The sequence below is a fragment of the Dermochelys coriacea genome, chromosome 9 (genome assembly GCF_009764565.3).
Source record: "Dermochelys coriacea isolate rDerCor1 chromosome 9, rDerCor1.pri.v4, whole genome shotgun sequence".
In the NCBI taxonomy this organism is placed as follows: domain Eukaryota; kingdom Metazoa; phylum Chordata; order Testudines; family Dermochelyidae; genus Dermochelys; species Dermochelys coriacea.
Genome location: NC_050076.1, coordinates 99,691,503 through 99,703,859, shown reverse-complemented (window position 1 = coordinate 99,703,859; position 12,357 = coordinate 99,691,503). Strand labels below are relative to the sequence as shown.

General features: G+C 41.0%; 2 protein-coding genes and 1 long non-coding RNA gene across 3 annotated transcripts in view; 1 reads left to right on the top strand and 2 right to left on the bottom strand.

Moving 5' to 3' along the window:
- The window catches only part of MAP7D3 (MAP7 domain containing 3), a 253,954-nt gene that overhangs the window by 113,260 nt on the left and 128,337 nt on the right, over nucleotides 1-12,357 (bottom strand). The gene's annotated exons all lie outside the window — the stretch shown is intronic.
- LOC122455712 (cell wall protein DAN4-like) overlaps nucleotides 1-12,357 on the top strand; it is a 91,157-nt gene that overhangs the window by 43,475 nt on the left and 35,325 nt on the right. The window contains exon 2 of the mRNA XM_043492121.1: nucleotides 6,905-6,968. The gene's annotated coding sequence lies outside the window, so the exon portion shown is untranslated. The remainder of the gene's footprint in view (nucleotides 1-6,904; nucleotides 6,969-12,357) is intronic.
- Nucleotides 4,521-12,357, bottom strand: part of LOC122455714 — a 42,219-nt gene continuing 34,382 nt past the window's right edge. The window contains exon 3 of the long non-coding RNA XR_006274144.1: nucleotides 4,521-5,110. This is a non-coding gene — a long non-coding RNA (uncharacterized LOC122455714). The remainder of the gene's footprint in view (nucleotides 5,111-12,357) is intronic.

Genomic DNA, 12,357 nt, shown 5'->3' with positions numbered 1-12,357 from the left:
TTGTCTTTTAATAAGTCATACATATGCTGAAATGGCTCCTCACCCAACTTCCATATTCCATATAAACAGATTGAAATACTACATATTTGGAGGGAAAGTGAGTAGTTAAGCATGTTGATATTTGTATATACAAACACCCATTTCATCACTGTACTGGAAAATATAGTTGAACTTAATTTTCTATGAAATTTGAAGAAAGTTTAACAGCTCCAATTGTTTTCTGTGTTAATCAGTGTGTACATGAAAAAATGACATGCCTTCTAAGAGAAAAGAATCAGTCCACACTTACTGAAAAAAAAAATTCCTTCCAACTGGTGTTCAGAAGAGTGCTACAAGCCACATACATAACCTCATGAGCAGTGGGCGGAGAGGATACCCTCCCACATTATGACCAGCAAAAAATACATAAATAATAATCATAAAATCTCAAAGAGGCAGAGGTCCACAGATTTGCAAACTTAAAAACTGTTATGCTTCAAACCACCTCAGCACCTACCAGGTTTATGAACAAAAAGTTAACTGCAAAGGAACACTGAAGCCAATTAACCTGAATGTATGCCAGCCAGTCTGTACACACTGACTAAAGATGCAGTCACACCTGAACAGCTAAAAATTAACCTTGCCCTTTTAGGCTAAAAAGAGTCATGTCACTGGGTCCATATCTGTTATTACATAACAGATAACAAAACTCTAGTGGGGAATGGTGCTGGCACATAGGGTCTCAGGTATGTGGTGTGATTTTTCAGAATCTCTTTTGGGAATACTCATGTACGTGAAATAGCTGGTACTTATGATTATGCTATTTCTATGCATGTATATTCATCTTGGTATCTGAAATGATGACTATTAGTTATGTTTACTACATGTTTGCTGCTGTGGTAATGCCCACAAGGTATTTAGCCAGCACATGAAGGGACAAGTCAAGTTGAATGGCCCATTAAGGAACACTTAGTTCACAATGGACCCTGGAAAACATCTGTCTGCACTTAATGGACTTTTTGTGAATGGTCTAACTAGAATATGGGTGGGGGTGATGGACATGTAACTTGCCCATGTGACTCCAAACACCATCTTTCACAGTGAGAACAGAATTCCCTTTACTTGGCACTTGGCAGAAGCTAAAAGGCCCTGGCTTGGAAACATCTCCATTTTGCCTCTTTCCTGCTCCGGCCTCTTTCCTGCTCCAACCTCTGGACTATGAATATATACTAATGGGAGCATTCTAATCAAGGGACTGAGGACTTTAAGGTAATCTGAAACCTTCATATTTCCTTGATCCTTTGCAGATGGACTTATGAGTTGGATATGGTACAGAGACTGTTCTAGCCTCACTGATTGCTGATTTCTCCCTTGCAATGGGCAAAGATCAGATGTCTGCTGACTTTCTCATGAGTCAGCAGACTTTGATACCTGTGGTATAAGCAACATAGCCCTTGCTTGAGTGGTTTTGTTCTTTCCTCTCCAAATGTCAAAGCCTGTTCCCATTGAACTCAATAGCAAAACTCCTTTTGATTTCAATGGGAACAGTACATGGCACCCAGAGATCAGAGAATGTGATTTTGATCAATTGCTTATTTGTCCAGAGCGAGTTCTCATGAATGTTCTGCCAGGCTGATTTTGATTGCCCCTCTTGTATGTCATGCTGAGGAAAATAATAAAACAATTTGGGCTGTAGTTCTATCAAGGTATACATGGCACACACAGTTCTATGCCTCTTTTCTATCAAACCCAGATGGTGCAGCATCTTTGCTTTTCTAGTGCCTGGCGGAGAGCAATACTTAGATAAAAGCAAGCTGGCAGAAGCTTAGTTTGGACATAAGGGAGGCACTGATAGTGTGTTAAGAGAAAGTGGGATGCTTTCATTTAAGAAGTTTTCAATTTGGAGTGCTGCTGGATTCTCAATGACACCTGGAAGTACATGTGGCATCAGGGGCCCAAAGCATCATTTTAAAATTTTAGACAGGTAAGGGGGGTATCGAGGGGATGGGGAGAGCATTGGGGCTGTAAGCAAGGGGCGGGGTGGGGAGGAGTCATATGGAGGGTAACATGGGGCGGTCACATGCCCCCCCCTTTGTGTCCCTCCCATGAGTGCAGTACCGGCAAGAAATGACTTCTACTTGCACCACTGGATCTGCCTGGGTTTCCTTGTTTGTGTATCTTGGGAAGCATGTAGACAGTCCCTGGGATGGGTTCATAGGAGATGAGTTTGTAGACTTCTCTTGGAGTGGTTTATAAACTTTACATTTGTTTTACACATTTGTGCTTAATAAGAATTAATATATTAATAAGGAGGGTGAAACATTTTGGAGTTCTTAGATGCAAATCTGAGTCTCTGGAAGTTGTTTAAATGTTTGTGCAAGCATTATAAAGTGCTTGAGCTGTGGTGTAGAATTTATAAGCAACAGAAGACAGTCTGGAGAATGTGCAAGTTCCATGGGACATAGAGTATAAGAGTGAAGAGTTTCCATTGTAAGCCCATTTTTATACCCTCTGCCATATACTTGGACCATAGTGGGACAGTGGGCTGTGAAAAGTTCAAGTTTCTTGCATATATTTATCAAAGTTAAAAAATAAGATGTTAGTATATTTGACCCATAACAAGTATGTAGAGTGGAGGAGGTTTGGAGTAGTGGTTGTTATATGGTGGTTCTCAGATCAGTATATAATTGTGGGAGGGGATAGGCCTGATCCAAAGTCCACTGAAGTCAAGGGAGACATTCTGTTGATTGCAATGGGCATTGGATTAGGCTTATAGTGAGGGATTTTAACTCTTATTGGAAATGTACTGTAGGTGCGTGTAAGCAAGCTTCTGGTCTAGAAGTGGAGGGTGATTATGGATATAGGCTCAGTAAGCTTTCTGGGGCAGGACTGGTGTCTTTGTTTGTATATGTCTGTGTAACGTACAGCACAATGAGGCCTCTTAGAGCTACTGTACCATAAATATAAAATAAAACAATAATATTAATACAGATTAAGGCAAATGTTAATAAAGATTGTTGAAACTTAATGCCTCACTTCTAAACATTTAGTGATATCAATATTTCCAACTACAACTGTCATAAATATAAACGAAAGGTTAACCACCTTTCTGTATACAGTGCTAAAAAATCCCTCCTGGCCAGAGGCAAAATCCTTTCACCTGTAAAGGGTTAAGAAGCTAAGGTAATCCCGCTGGCACCTGACCCAAAATTGCCAATGAGGGGACAAGATTCTTTCAAATGGGGGGGAGGAAGGGTTTGGTCTGTCTGTGTGATGCTTTTGCCGGGAACAGATCAGGAATGCAAGCCTTACAGCTCCTGTAAAGTTAGTAAGTAATCTAGCTAGAAAATGCATTAGCTTTTCTTCTGTTTAATGGCTTGTAAAATAAGCTGTGCTGGAGGGAATGTGTATTCCTGTTTTTGTGTCTTTTTGTAATTTAAGGTTTTGCCTAGAGGGATTCTCTATGTTTTGAATCTGATTACCCTGTAATGTATTTACCATCCTGATTTTACAAAGGTGATTCTTTTATGTTTTCTTTAATTAAAATTCTTCTTTTAAGAACCTGATTGATTTTTCATTGTTCTTAAGATCCAAGGGTTTGGGTCTGTGTTCACCTGTACCAATTGGTGAGGATTATTATCAAGCCTTCCCCAGAAAAGGGGGTGTATGGCTTGGGGGGGATATTTTGGGGGAAGACATCTCCAAGTGGTCTCTTTCCCTCATGTTCTTTTTTTTAAAACGTTTGGTGGTGGCAGCATAATGTTCAAGGACAAGGCAAAGCTTGTACCTTGGGGAAGTTTTTAACCTAAGCTGGTAAGAATAAGCTTAGGGGGTCTTTCATGCAGGCCCCCTCATCTGTACCCTAGAGTTCAGAGTGGGGAAGGAACCTTGACAACAACAATCTGAGTTTTTTTGGCTTAAAAGATATATACTTGCATTTTGTTCAGGGATATGCAGATAGCTACAGTAGATCTATCTACTAGAAAATATGGAGACTCTAACAAGAAAGCTGTTTGTACACATCCATGCTTTTAACATTCAATCAGTTGTGATAGAATTAAATAACAAAAGTGAATAAATGTGATAGCAACTCTCCCATAATTACACATAGTTTAGTTTGGGGATCAAATATAAATGTCCAGCTGTATAAAGGAAGCTCAGGCAAACTGGGAAATGAATGTTCTCCAAACACCATTAACTGATGCATAATGCAGAGTTGAGGTATTCTGAAAAGGGCACACCCATTTACTTAGGTTTCAGAGTAGCAGCCGTGTTAGTGTGTATTCGCAAAAAGAAAAGGAGGACTTTGGCACCTTAGAGACTAACAAATTTATTTGAGCATAAGCTTTCGTGAGCTACAGCTCACTTCATCGGATGCATTCAGTGGAAAATACAGTGGGGAGATTTATATACACACACAGACACCTGAATTTCCACTGAATGCATCCGATGAAGTGAGCTGTAGCTCACGAAAGCTTATGCTCAAATAAATTTGTTAGTTTCTAAGGTGCCACAAGTCCTCCTTTTCTTTTTATCCATTTACTTAGACAATGATTCATGGAGTTATTTGGGAAGGAGGACAGCCATTCTGTGCTGAAAGGTCTAAGAAACAGAAAGCAGCTATTAAGGCTCGGGGCATATGAATCTTTCCATTTCAATAAAGTAGTCGGTGGCAAGAATGCTAGTGAACCACACATCCGCATTCCTCATTCTGACACTCAGACTCCCAGCAGACAGGCTTTTGACATAATTACAGTACACTGAAATTTGGAAAATTTTAAAAGTCTCCATAGAAACCTCCATGGCAAAAATCTTTGCATATCCAAAGAGGAGCAAAAACACCCTAAGAAGGTTTGTGCAACTGAACATTCTGTTTGGGTCTGAACAGCCAAACGTGGCCTTTGTGGCGGAGCCATTTTGTACAAGCTTCATTTCATTACATTTATTTCATATTGAGATTTTTTAGCTTTTTGTGTCACATCTTCCTCTAACCTTCCCAAAGAGATTTTTCACTCGAGGATCTGGGGCTGTTGGCTATTACACCAAACCTCTGATGTAACTTGTCAGAATGATGGGTAATTGATATTAACATAGCCTATCCCAGCATGGTTCTCCAGGCTCTCTCAATCACCTCTAGTAAATACAAAAAAACCCATTATTTAAAGTACAGTAAAAATGTCAATGTGATTAAACGTACCTCTGAACTAAACACCAGAAAAACAAATAGAGGGGTATTGCAAGGGGGAGAAAGGGAAGTTCTGTGTGCTGTTCTGTGTGCTTTGTGTAACGGCACATAGAAATCACAATAAAAACACTTGTACCTCTAGGGATGCAAAGTAGCCATAAAGTCTTAACTGGTACAACCTGTAGGTGGCTTTTAAAAGCCTTGCGCAGGGTTACATTTGGAGAGTACCTGAACACAGCTGCCAAGTGTTGTGCAGCTCCATGAGAGATAGTTCATGCAAATTATTTCAAAATAGGCAATTTAGCTCATTAAATATTTTACATATCTGCAGTATAGCTTTTTAAATAATGTGCATATCCATAAATTTGTATGGCCATAAACTTCAACATAAGGTCAACAACCCTGCCCAAGCAGGGGTGGGAGCAGGACATGGCACTGCACAGGGCTTGGCAGCAGTGGCAGGTGGATGAGACCTGAAGGGTGTCTGGAGAGTAAGGGCTGTTGGATGGCAGCAGTCAGGGAGGCAGTGGGTTTGTGAGGGTATCCGGGGGAAGCCAAAGTAGCTGGGAACTGGGTGTAGTTAGGTTTGTGGAGCTGTCCAGCGGAGAACTCAAGGGAGAAGCTGGAGACAGCGGGGCTTGTGGGAGGTGTCTGTGGAAGAAATGGGGGTACCTAAGGAAGGAGGCTTTGTGGGAACTAAGGTGGGATGCCAGGGGAAAGATAGAGGCAGATGGGTAGCGTGGCTGAGGATTGGATGGAAGCTGGAGGCAGCTGGGGCCTGTTTAGGCCTCTTGCTGAATAGGGGACCCAGTACTGGGTCCCCTTCACCTGCCTGGCTGCTCCTTCCTTGCTCAGGTCCAGCAATGGGAGTTAACTAGAGTGTAACATTTGGGAGCAAGAGGCAAGGCATTCTGGGTGGGATACTATCCACTCAGTAGGAGACACGAATTAGCTCCATCCAGACTCCTTTCAGGGCTCTGTTCAAACCTCACTTTTTCTCCAAAGCCCTCTAACAATAACAGCAGTTGGAAGATGGAGATGCCAAGTGGAGAGGAAGAGGTAAAGAAATGCCAAGCTCTAGGATGGCAAGAACCTGTCCATCTTGAATTAAAATGTTATGTCAATCTTCATACTGTATCGGATACCTAGATACCATGGAGAGAGAGTAAAATAACCTGATGTTACTCTTTTGAGAGACTGTCAGCCTCTGATCCATAGAGTCTTTCCTGGCAGCTGGCAGAATAAAATGGTTTTAGAACCAAGTAGCGGGAAAAATGAAGTATTGGAAGGGCAAATGATCCTAGGAGAGGATCTTTGCTAAGAAGTAATGCACAGAGAGAAGAGGGTGGAGAACCATTCTGGGGAAATTGAAGCCATTACTCAGACCTCTGTCACTTTCTAAACAGAACCGAGCAGAAGATGCCTTAGCACATCTTTTTCAATTCCACTTGACATTTGACAATGTTGTAAACTCTGGACTTCGCTCTTCAACACACATCAAATTTTATCCCCCATGGATATGCCTGTGATGTCGTATAGGCTGCAGAGAAGGACAAAATGATTTGTCAGTGAAATGGTATGGCAGGAGTCAACAAATCACAGGTAGGGTAATAAAGGAGAAGGCAGGCAGACAGGTTTGTTGTTACAGCAGATTTTTCAATAACTCTAAGGGGTGAGAAATCAAAATGGAGATCTGCAATTCACTAGCTGATCCACTTAATGCACTTTGTTGTTTGAAAGGGTGAAATGTGTGCGGTGTTTGGCAAAAATCTACCTTGATTTTCATTTGCTGCCTCCCTACCAGGTGAGTTTTTGAAAAGTATCTTGTAATGGCTATAAAGTTTTTATATATAAATGGAGTAAATGTATAAGAACAACTGCTTGTGTCAGACAAGTAACAGAAAGTTAAACAATTTTTTTCTAATTGCTACATTTTATAAAATCTTTTAAACTAGTTTCACAAGTGCAGTAATCTGCTTTCTTCACTGTAACTGTGCAGATATCTATTATTAGTTCAGTTGCTTTATTAAACTAAATTTATGTTTAGTTAATCTGGCTATAGAGGGACGATTTCCATTTTCACAGAGCTCAGATTGTAATGACTATTAGCACAGAATGCAAGGCAATATTCTCAGCTGGCATAAATCCGCACATTCCCTTGAAATCACTGATTTTATTGGAGCTATGACAATTTTCATTTGCTGAGGATCTGGCCCCACAGTTTACAAGTTAAATACAACATTGTTAATTACGGACTCAATTCTGCAGAGCTCGCACTTGAGTCTCACTGAAGTGAATGTGGGAAATGCTGATAACTCACAGGAGTGTTCAGCACCTTCCTGAACTTTCAAGAGACAAAGCTAGCAGCTAGGGGCTTTTCTAGACACAGAATAGTACAGCTTTAACTAAGGTAGTTTAAACTGACTTAGTCAAACTGGTGCGAAGCTCTGTGTGGACCCACTTATTTCAGTTTAAATCAGGCTTGCTTTGGTTTAGCTTAAATTTATTGAGAACAGGTTTAAGCTGAACAGAACTATAAGCCTCTCTTAAACGAAAATAATAGTGGCATCAGATTTACTAAATTGGTGAAAGTTGTGTGCATACAAGGCCTAAAAATGAGAAAAGCTGATTTTGTTTGACTTAGTTCTTTCCCATATTTTCTGTGCTAAATTAAACCATTGACTTTTCTTCCTCTCCCTCTTAAATTTAAAAAAAAAAAAAAAAAGTAGGGCCTAGTCTTCAGCTGGTGTTCCTAACATGGTTCCCTTACCCCACTTTAAATTGTTTTTGCAGCTCAGTAGTGAAGAATTATTTGTTCAATCTAATCAAATCATGATGTATACAAATACAGTATAGACACAGGTCCTGATGCTGAAAACACTTAAGCACATCAGTAACTGTCCTCACATGTTATCTCCATTCAAGACCATTGGGTGGAAGCATTATGGTACTTTAAAGAATCGTTTTTGAATGAATGTAATGCTCCTGTGAGCTGCCCAGCTGTCAGTCTGGAACACTGAGGCTGAGATTTCAAAAGCAGAGGCCTATGTTGTTAGACTCAAAGATCCACATTTAGGTAACTTACCTGGTCTGCTTTTCAAAAGTGCTGAGCATGCAGTAACTTCCTCTGACATCAATGAGAGTTTTGCCAATGACTTCAGTAGGAGCAGAAGCAAGTTCATGATGCCCAAAGACATCACGGCATAAAGGGCCTGATCAGCCCCCAAGTGCCAGTTGTGCTGGTTCAGAAGTTGCAATGTACTGTGTGCATCTCCTACACGAGAGAAGAATGAATCTGCTACTTGCACCGAAGCAAGATCTTTTGTGCCATGATGAAGGTCTGCAGATGGATTCACAAGGTGGACTTAGTCACCTAAATCCAACATTAAGGCACCACTTGCTTTCAACCAATGCTCAGCTCACCTAACCTTGTAGGTACCTGAATTCCACAGAACCGTCCTCTAGATGCCTACATTTCTGGTGGAGGGCATGCACACAGTCACCTCAGCCCTGACACTGCCAAGCAGCTCAGCTCCTCTAACTCACAGCAGGATTCACAAGGTAGGTTCTCCCCCACCTATCTCGCCTGCAAGGCCTGATCTGGCTGATGCACTCATAGATTCATAGATACTAAGGTCAGAAGGGACCATTCTGATCATCTAGTCCGACCTCCTGCACAGCGCAGGCCACAGAATCTCACCCACCCACTCCTATGAAAAACCTCACCCATGTCTGAGCTATTGAAGTCCTTAAATCATGGTTCAAAGACTTCAAGGAGCAGAGAAGCCTCCCTCAAGTCAACCATGCCCCATGCTACAGAGGAAGGCAAAAAACCTCCAGGGCCTCTCCAATCTGCCCTGGAGGAAAATTCCTTCCCGACCCCAAATATGGCAATCAGCTAAACCCTGAGCATATGGGCAAGATTCACCAGCCAGATACCCAGGAAAGAATTTTCTATAGTAACTCAGATCCCATCCATCTAATATCCCATCTCAGGGGATTTGGCCTATTTACCCTGAATATTTAAAGATCAATTACTTACCAAAATCCCATTATCCCATCATACCATCTCCTCCATAAACTTATCGAGTAGAATCTTAAAACCAGATAGATCTTTTGCCCCCACTGCTTCCCTTGGAAGGTTATTCCAAAACTTCACTCCTCTGATGGTTAAAAACCTTCGTCTGATTTCAAGTCTAAACTTCCTGATGGCCAGTTTATACCCATTTGTTCTTGTGTCCACATTGGTGCTGAGCTGAAATAATTCCTCTCCCTCTCCTATATTTATCCCTCTGATATATTTATAGAGAGCAATCATATCTCCCCTCAACCTTCTTATACTTAGGCTAAACAAGCCAAGCTCCTTAAGTCTCCTTTCATAAGACAAGTTTTCCATTCCTCGGATCATCCTAGTAGCCCTTCTCTGTACCTGCTCCAGTTTGAATTCATCCTTTTTAAACATGGGAGACCAGAACTGCACACAGTATTCTAGGTGAGGTCTCACCAGTGCCTTGTATAACGGTACTAAAACCTCCTTATCCCTACTGGAAATGCCTCTCCTGATGCATCCCAAAACCGCATTAGCTTTTTTCACAGCCATATCACATTGGCAGCTCATAGTCATCCTATGATCAACCAATACTCCAAGGTCCTTCTCCTCTTCCGTTACTTCTAATTGATGCGTCCCCAACTTATAACTAAAATTCTTGTTATTAATCCCTAAATGCATAACCTTACACTTCTCACTATTAAATTTCATCCTATTACTATTAGTCCAGTTTACAAGGTAATCCAGATCCTCCTGTATAATATCCCGATCCTTCTCCGAATTGGCAATACCTCCCAGCTTTGTATCATCTGCAAACTTTATTAGCACACTCCCACTTTTTGTGCCAAGGTCAGTAATAAAAAGATTAAATAAGATTGGTCCCAAAACCGATCCCTGAGGAACTCCACTGGTAACCTCCCTCCAACCTGACAGTTCGCCTTTCAGTAGGACCCGTTGCAGTCTCCCCTTTAACCACTTCCTTATCCACCTTTTGATGTTCATATTGATCCCCATCTTCTCCAATTTAACTAATAATTCCCCATGTGGCACGGTATCAAATGCCTTACTGAAATCTCGGTAAATTAGATCCACTGCATTTCCTTTATCTAAAAAGTCTGTTACTTTTTCAAAAAAGGAGATTAGGTTGGTTTGGCACGATCTACCTTTTGTAAAACCATGTTGTATTTTTGTCCCATTTACCATTGACTTCAATGTCCTTAACTAATTTCTCCTTCAAAATTTTTTCCAGGACCTTGCATACTACAGATGTCAAACTAACTGGCCTGTAGTTACCCGGATCACTTTTTTTTCCTTTCTTAAAAATAGGAACTATATTAGCAATTCTCCAATCATTTGGTACTATTCCTGAATTTACAGATTCATTAAAATTCTTGCTAATGGGCTTGCAATTTCAGGTGCCAATTCCTTTAATATTCTTGGATGAAGATTATCTGGGCCCCCCGATTTAGTCCCATTAAGCTGTTTCAGTTTCGCTTCTACCTCTGATATGGTAATATCTACCTCTATATCCTCCTTCCCATTTGTCATGCTACCATTATCCCCAAGATCCTCTTTAGCCTTATTAAAGACTGAGGCAAAGTATTTGTTTAGATATTGGGCCATGCCTAGATTATCTTTAACCTCCACTCCATCCTCAGTGTTAAGCGGCCCCACTTCTTCCTTCTTAGTTTTCTTCTTATTTATATGGCTATAGAACCTTTTACTATTGGTTTTAATTCCCTTTGCAAGGTCCAACTCTACTCGACTTTTAGCCTGTCTCACTTGATCCCTACATGTTCTGACCTCAATTAGGTAGCTTTCCTTGCTGATCCCTCCCATCTTCCACTCCCTGTATGCTTTCTGCTTCTTCTTAATCACCTCTCTAAGATGCTTGCCCATCCAGCTTGGTCTACAACTCCTTCCTATGAATTTTTTCCCCTTTCTTGGGATACAGGCTTCCGATAGCTTCTGCAGTTTTGATTTAAAGTAATCCCAGGCCTCCTCTACCTTTAGATCCATAAGTTCTTCAGTCCAACCCACTTCTCTAACTAATTTCCTTAATTTTTGAAAGTCAGCCCTTTTGAAATCAAAAACCCTAGTTGCAGATTTATTTTTGTTAATCCTTTCATTTAGTTTGAACTGAATTAGCTCATGATCACTTGAGCCAAGATTGTCCCCTACAACCATTTCTTCTATGAGGTCCTCGCTACTCACCAAAATTAAATCTAAAATGGTATCCCCTCTAGTCGGTTCAGCAACTACTTGATGAAGGAATCCATCAGCTATCGCATCTAGGAAAATCTGAGCCCTATTATTATTACTAGCACTGGTCCTCCAGTCTATATCTGGAAAGTTAAAGTCTCCCATGATCATGCAGTTTCCATTAGTATTTACTTTATTAAAGACATTAAAAAGGGCTCTATCCATATCCAAATTAGATCCCGGAGGTCTATAGCACACCCCAAGCACTATCGTAGGAGAGGCTTTACTAGTTTTCTTCCCCAATGTAATTTTTGCCCAGACGGACTCTGTCATATCCATTGCATCGCTTCTTATTTCTTTACATTCTACCTCATCATTGATATACAATGCTACTCCACCCCCTTTACCTTTGTTTCTGTCTTTCCTAAAGAGCACATACCCTTCAATACCTGTAGTCCAGTCATGACTACTATTCCACCATGTTTCTGTTATCCCTATAATATCTGGTTTCACTTCCTGCACCAGTAGCTCTAGTTCCTCCATTTTGTTACCTAGACTCCTCACATTGGTGTATAAACATCTTAATTTTTGCTGTTTGGACTCACTCACATTTTGTACCCTATTAGGCACAGTCATTCTACAGCCAGTATAACCTATTAGACTAGTATCCACACTGCCCTCGCTCCTTGTATACATTCTCCTACCCACGGCTGTATCCTTTCTTACTTCATCTTCTTCCCTCTCAATGCTAAAATCTGGCGTGGAGATTTTCTGGACATCTCCCATCCATCTCCCCCAATTCCTAGTTTAAAGCTCTCTTTATCAGTTGTGCCAGCCTCGATCCTAGAAGTCTATTTCCTTCCCTACTCAGATGAAGTCCATCCCGAGAGAACTGACCTCTGTCCGTGAATGCCTCCCAGTGGCCATACATCCCAAAGCCCTC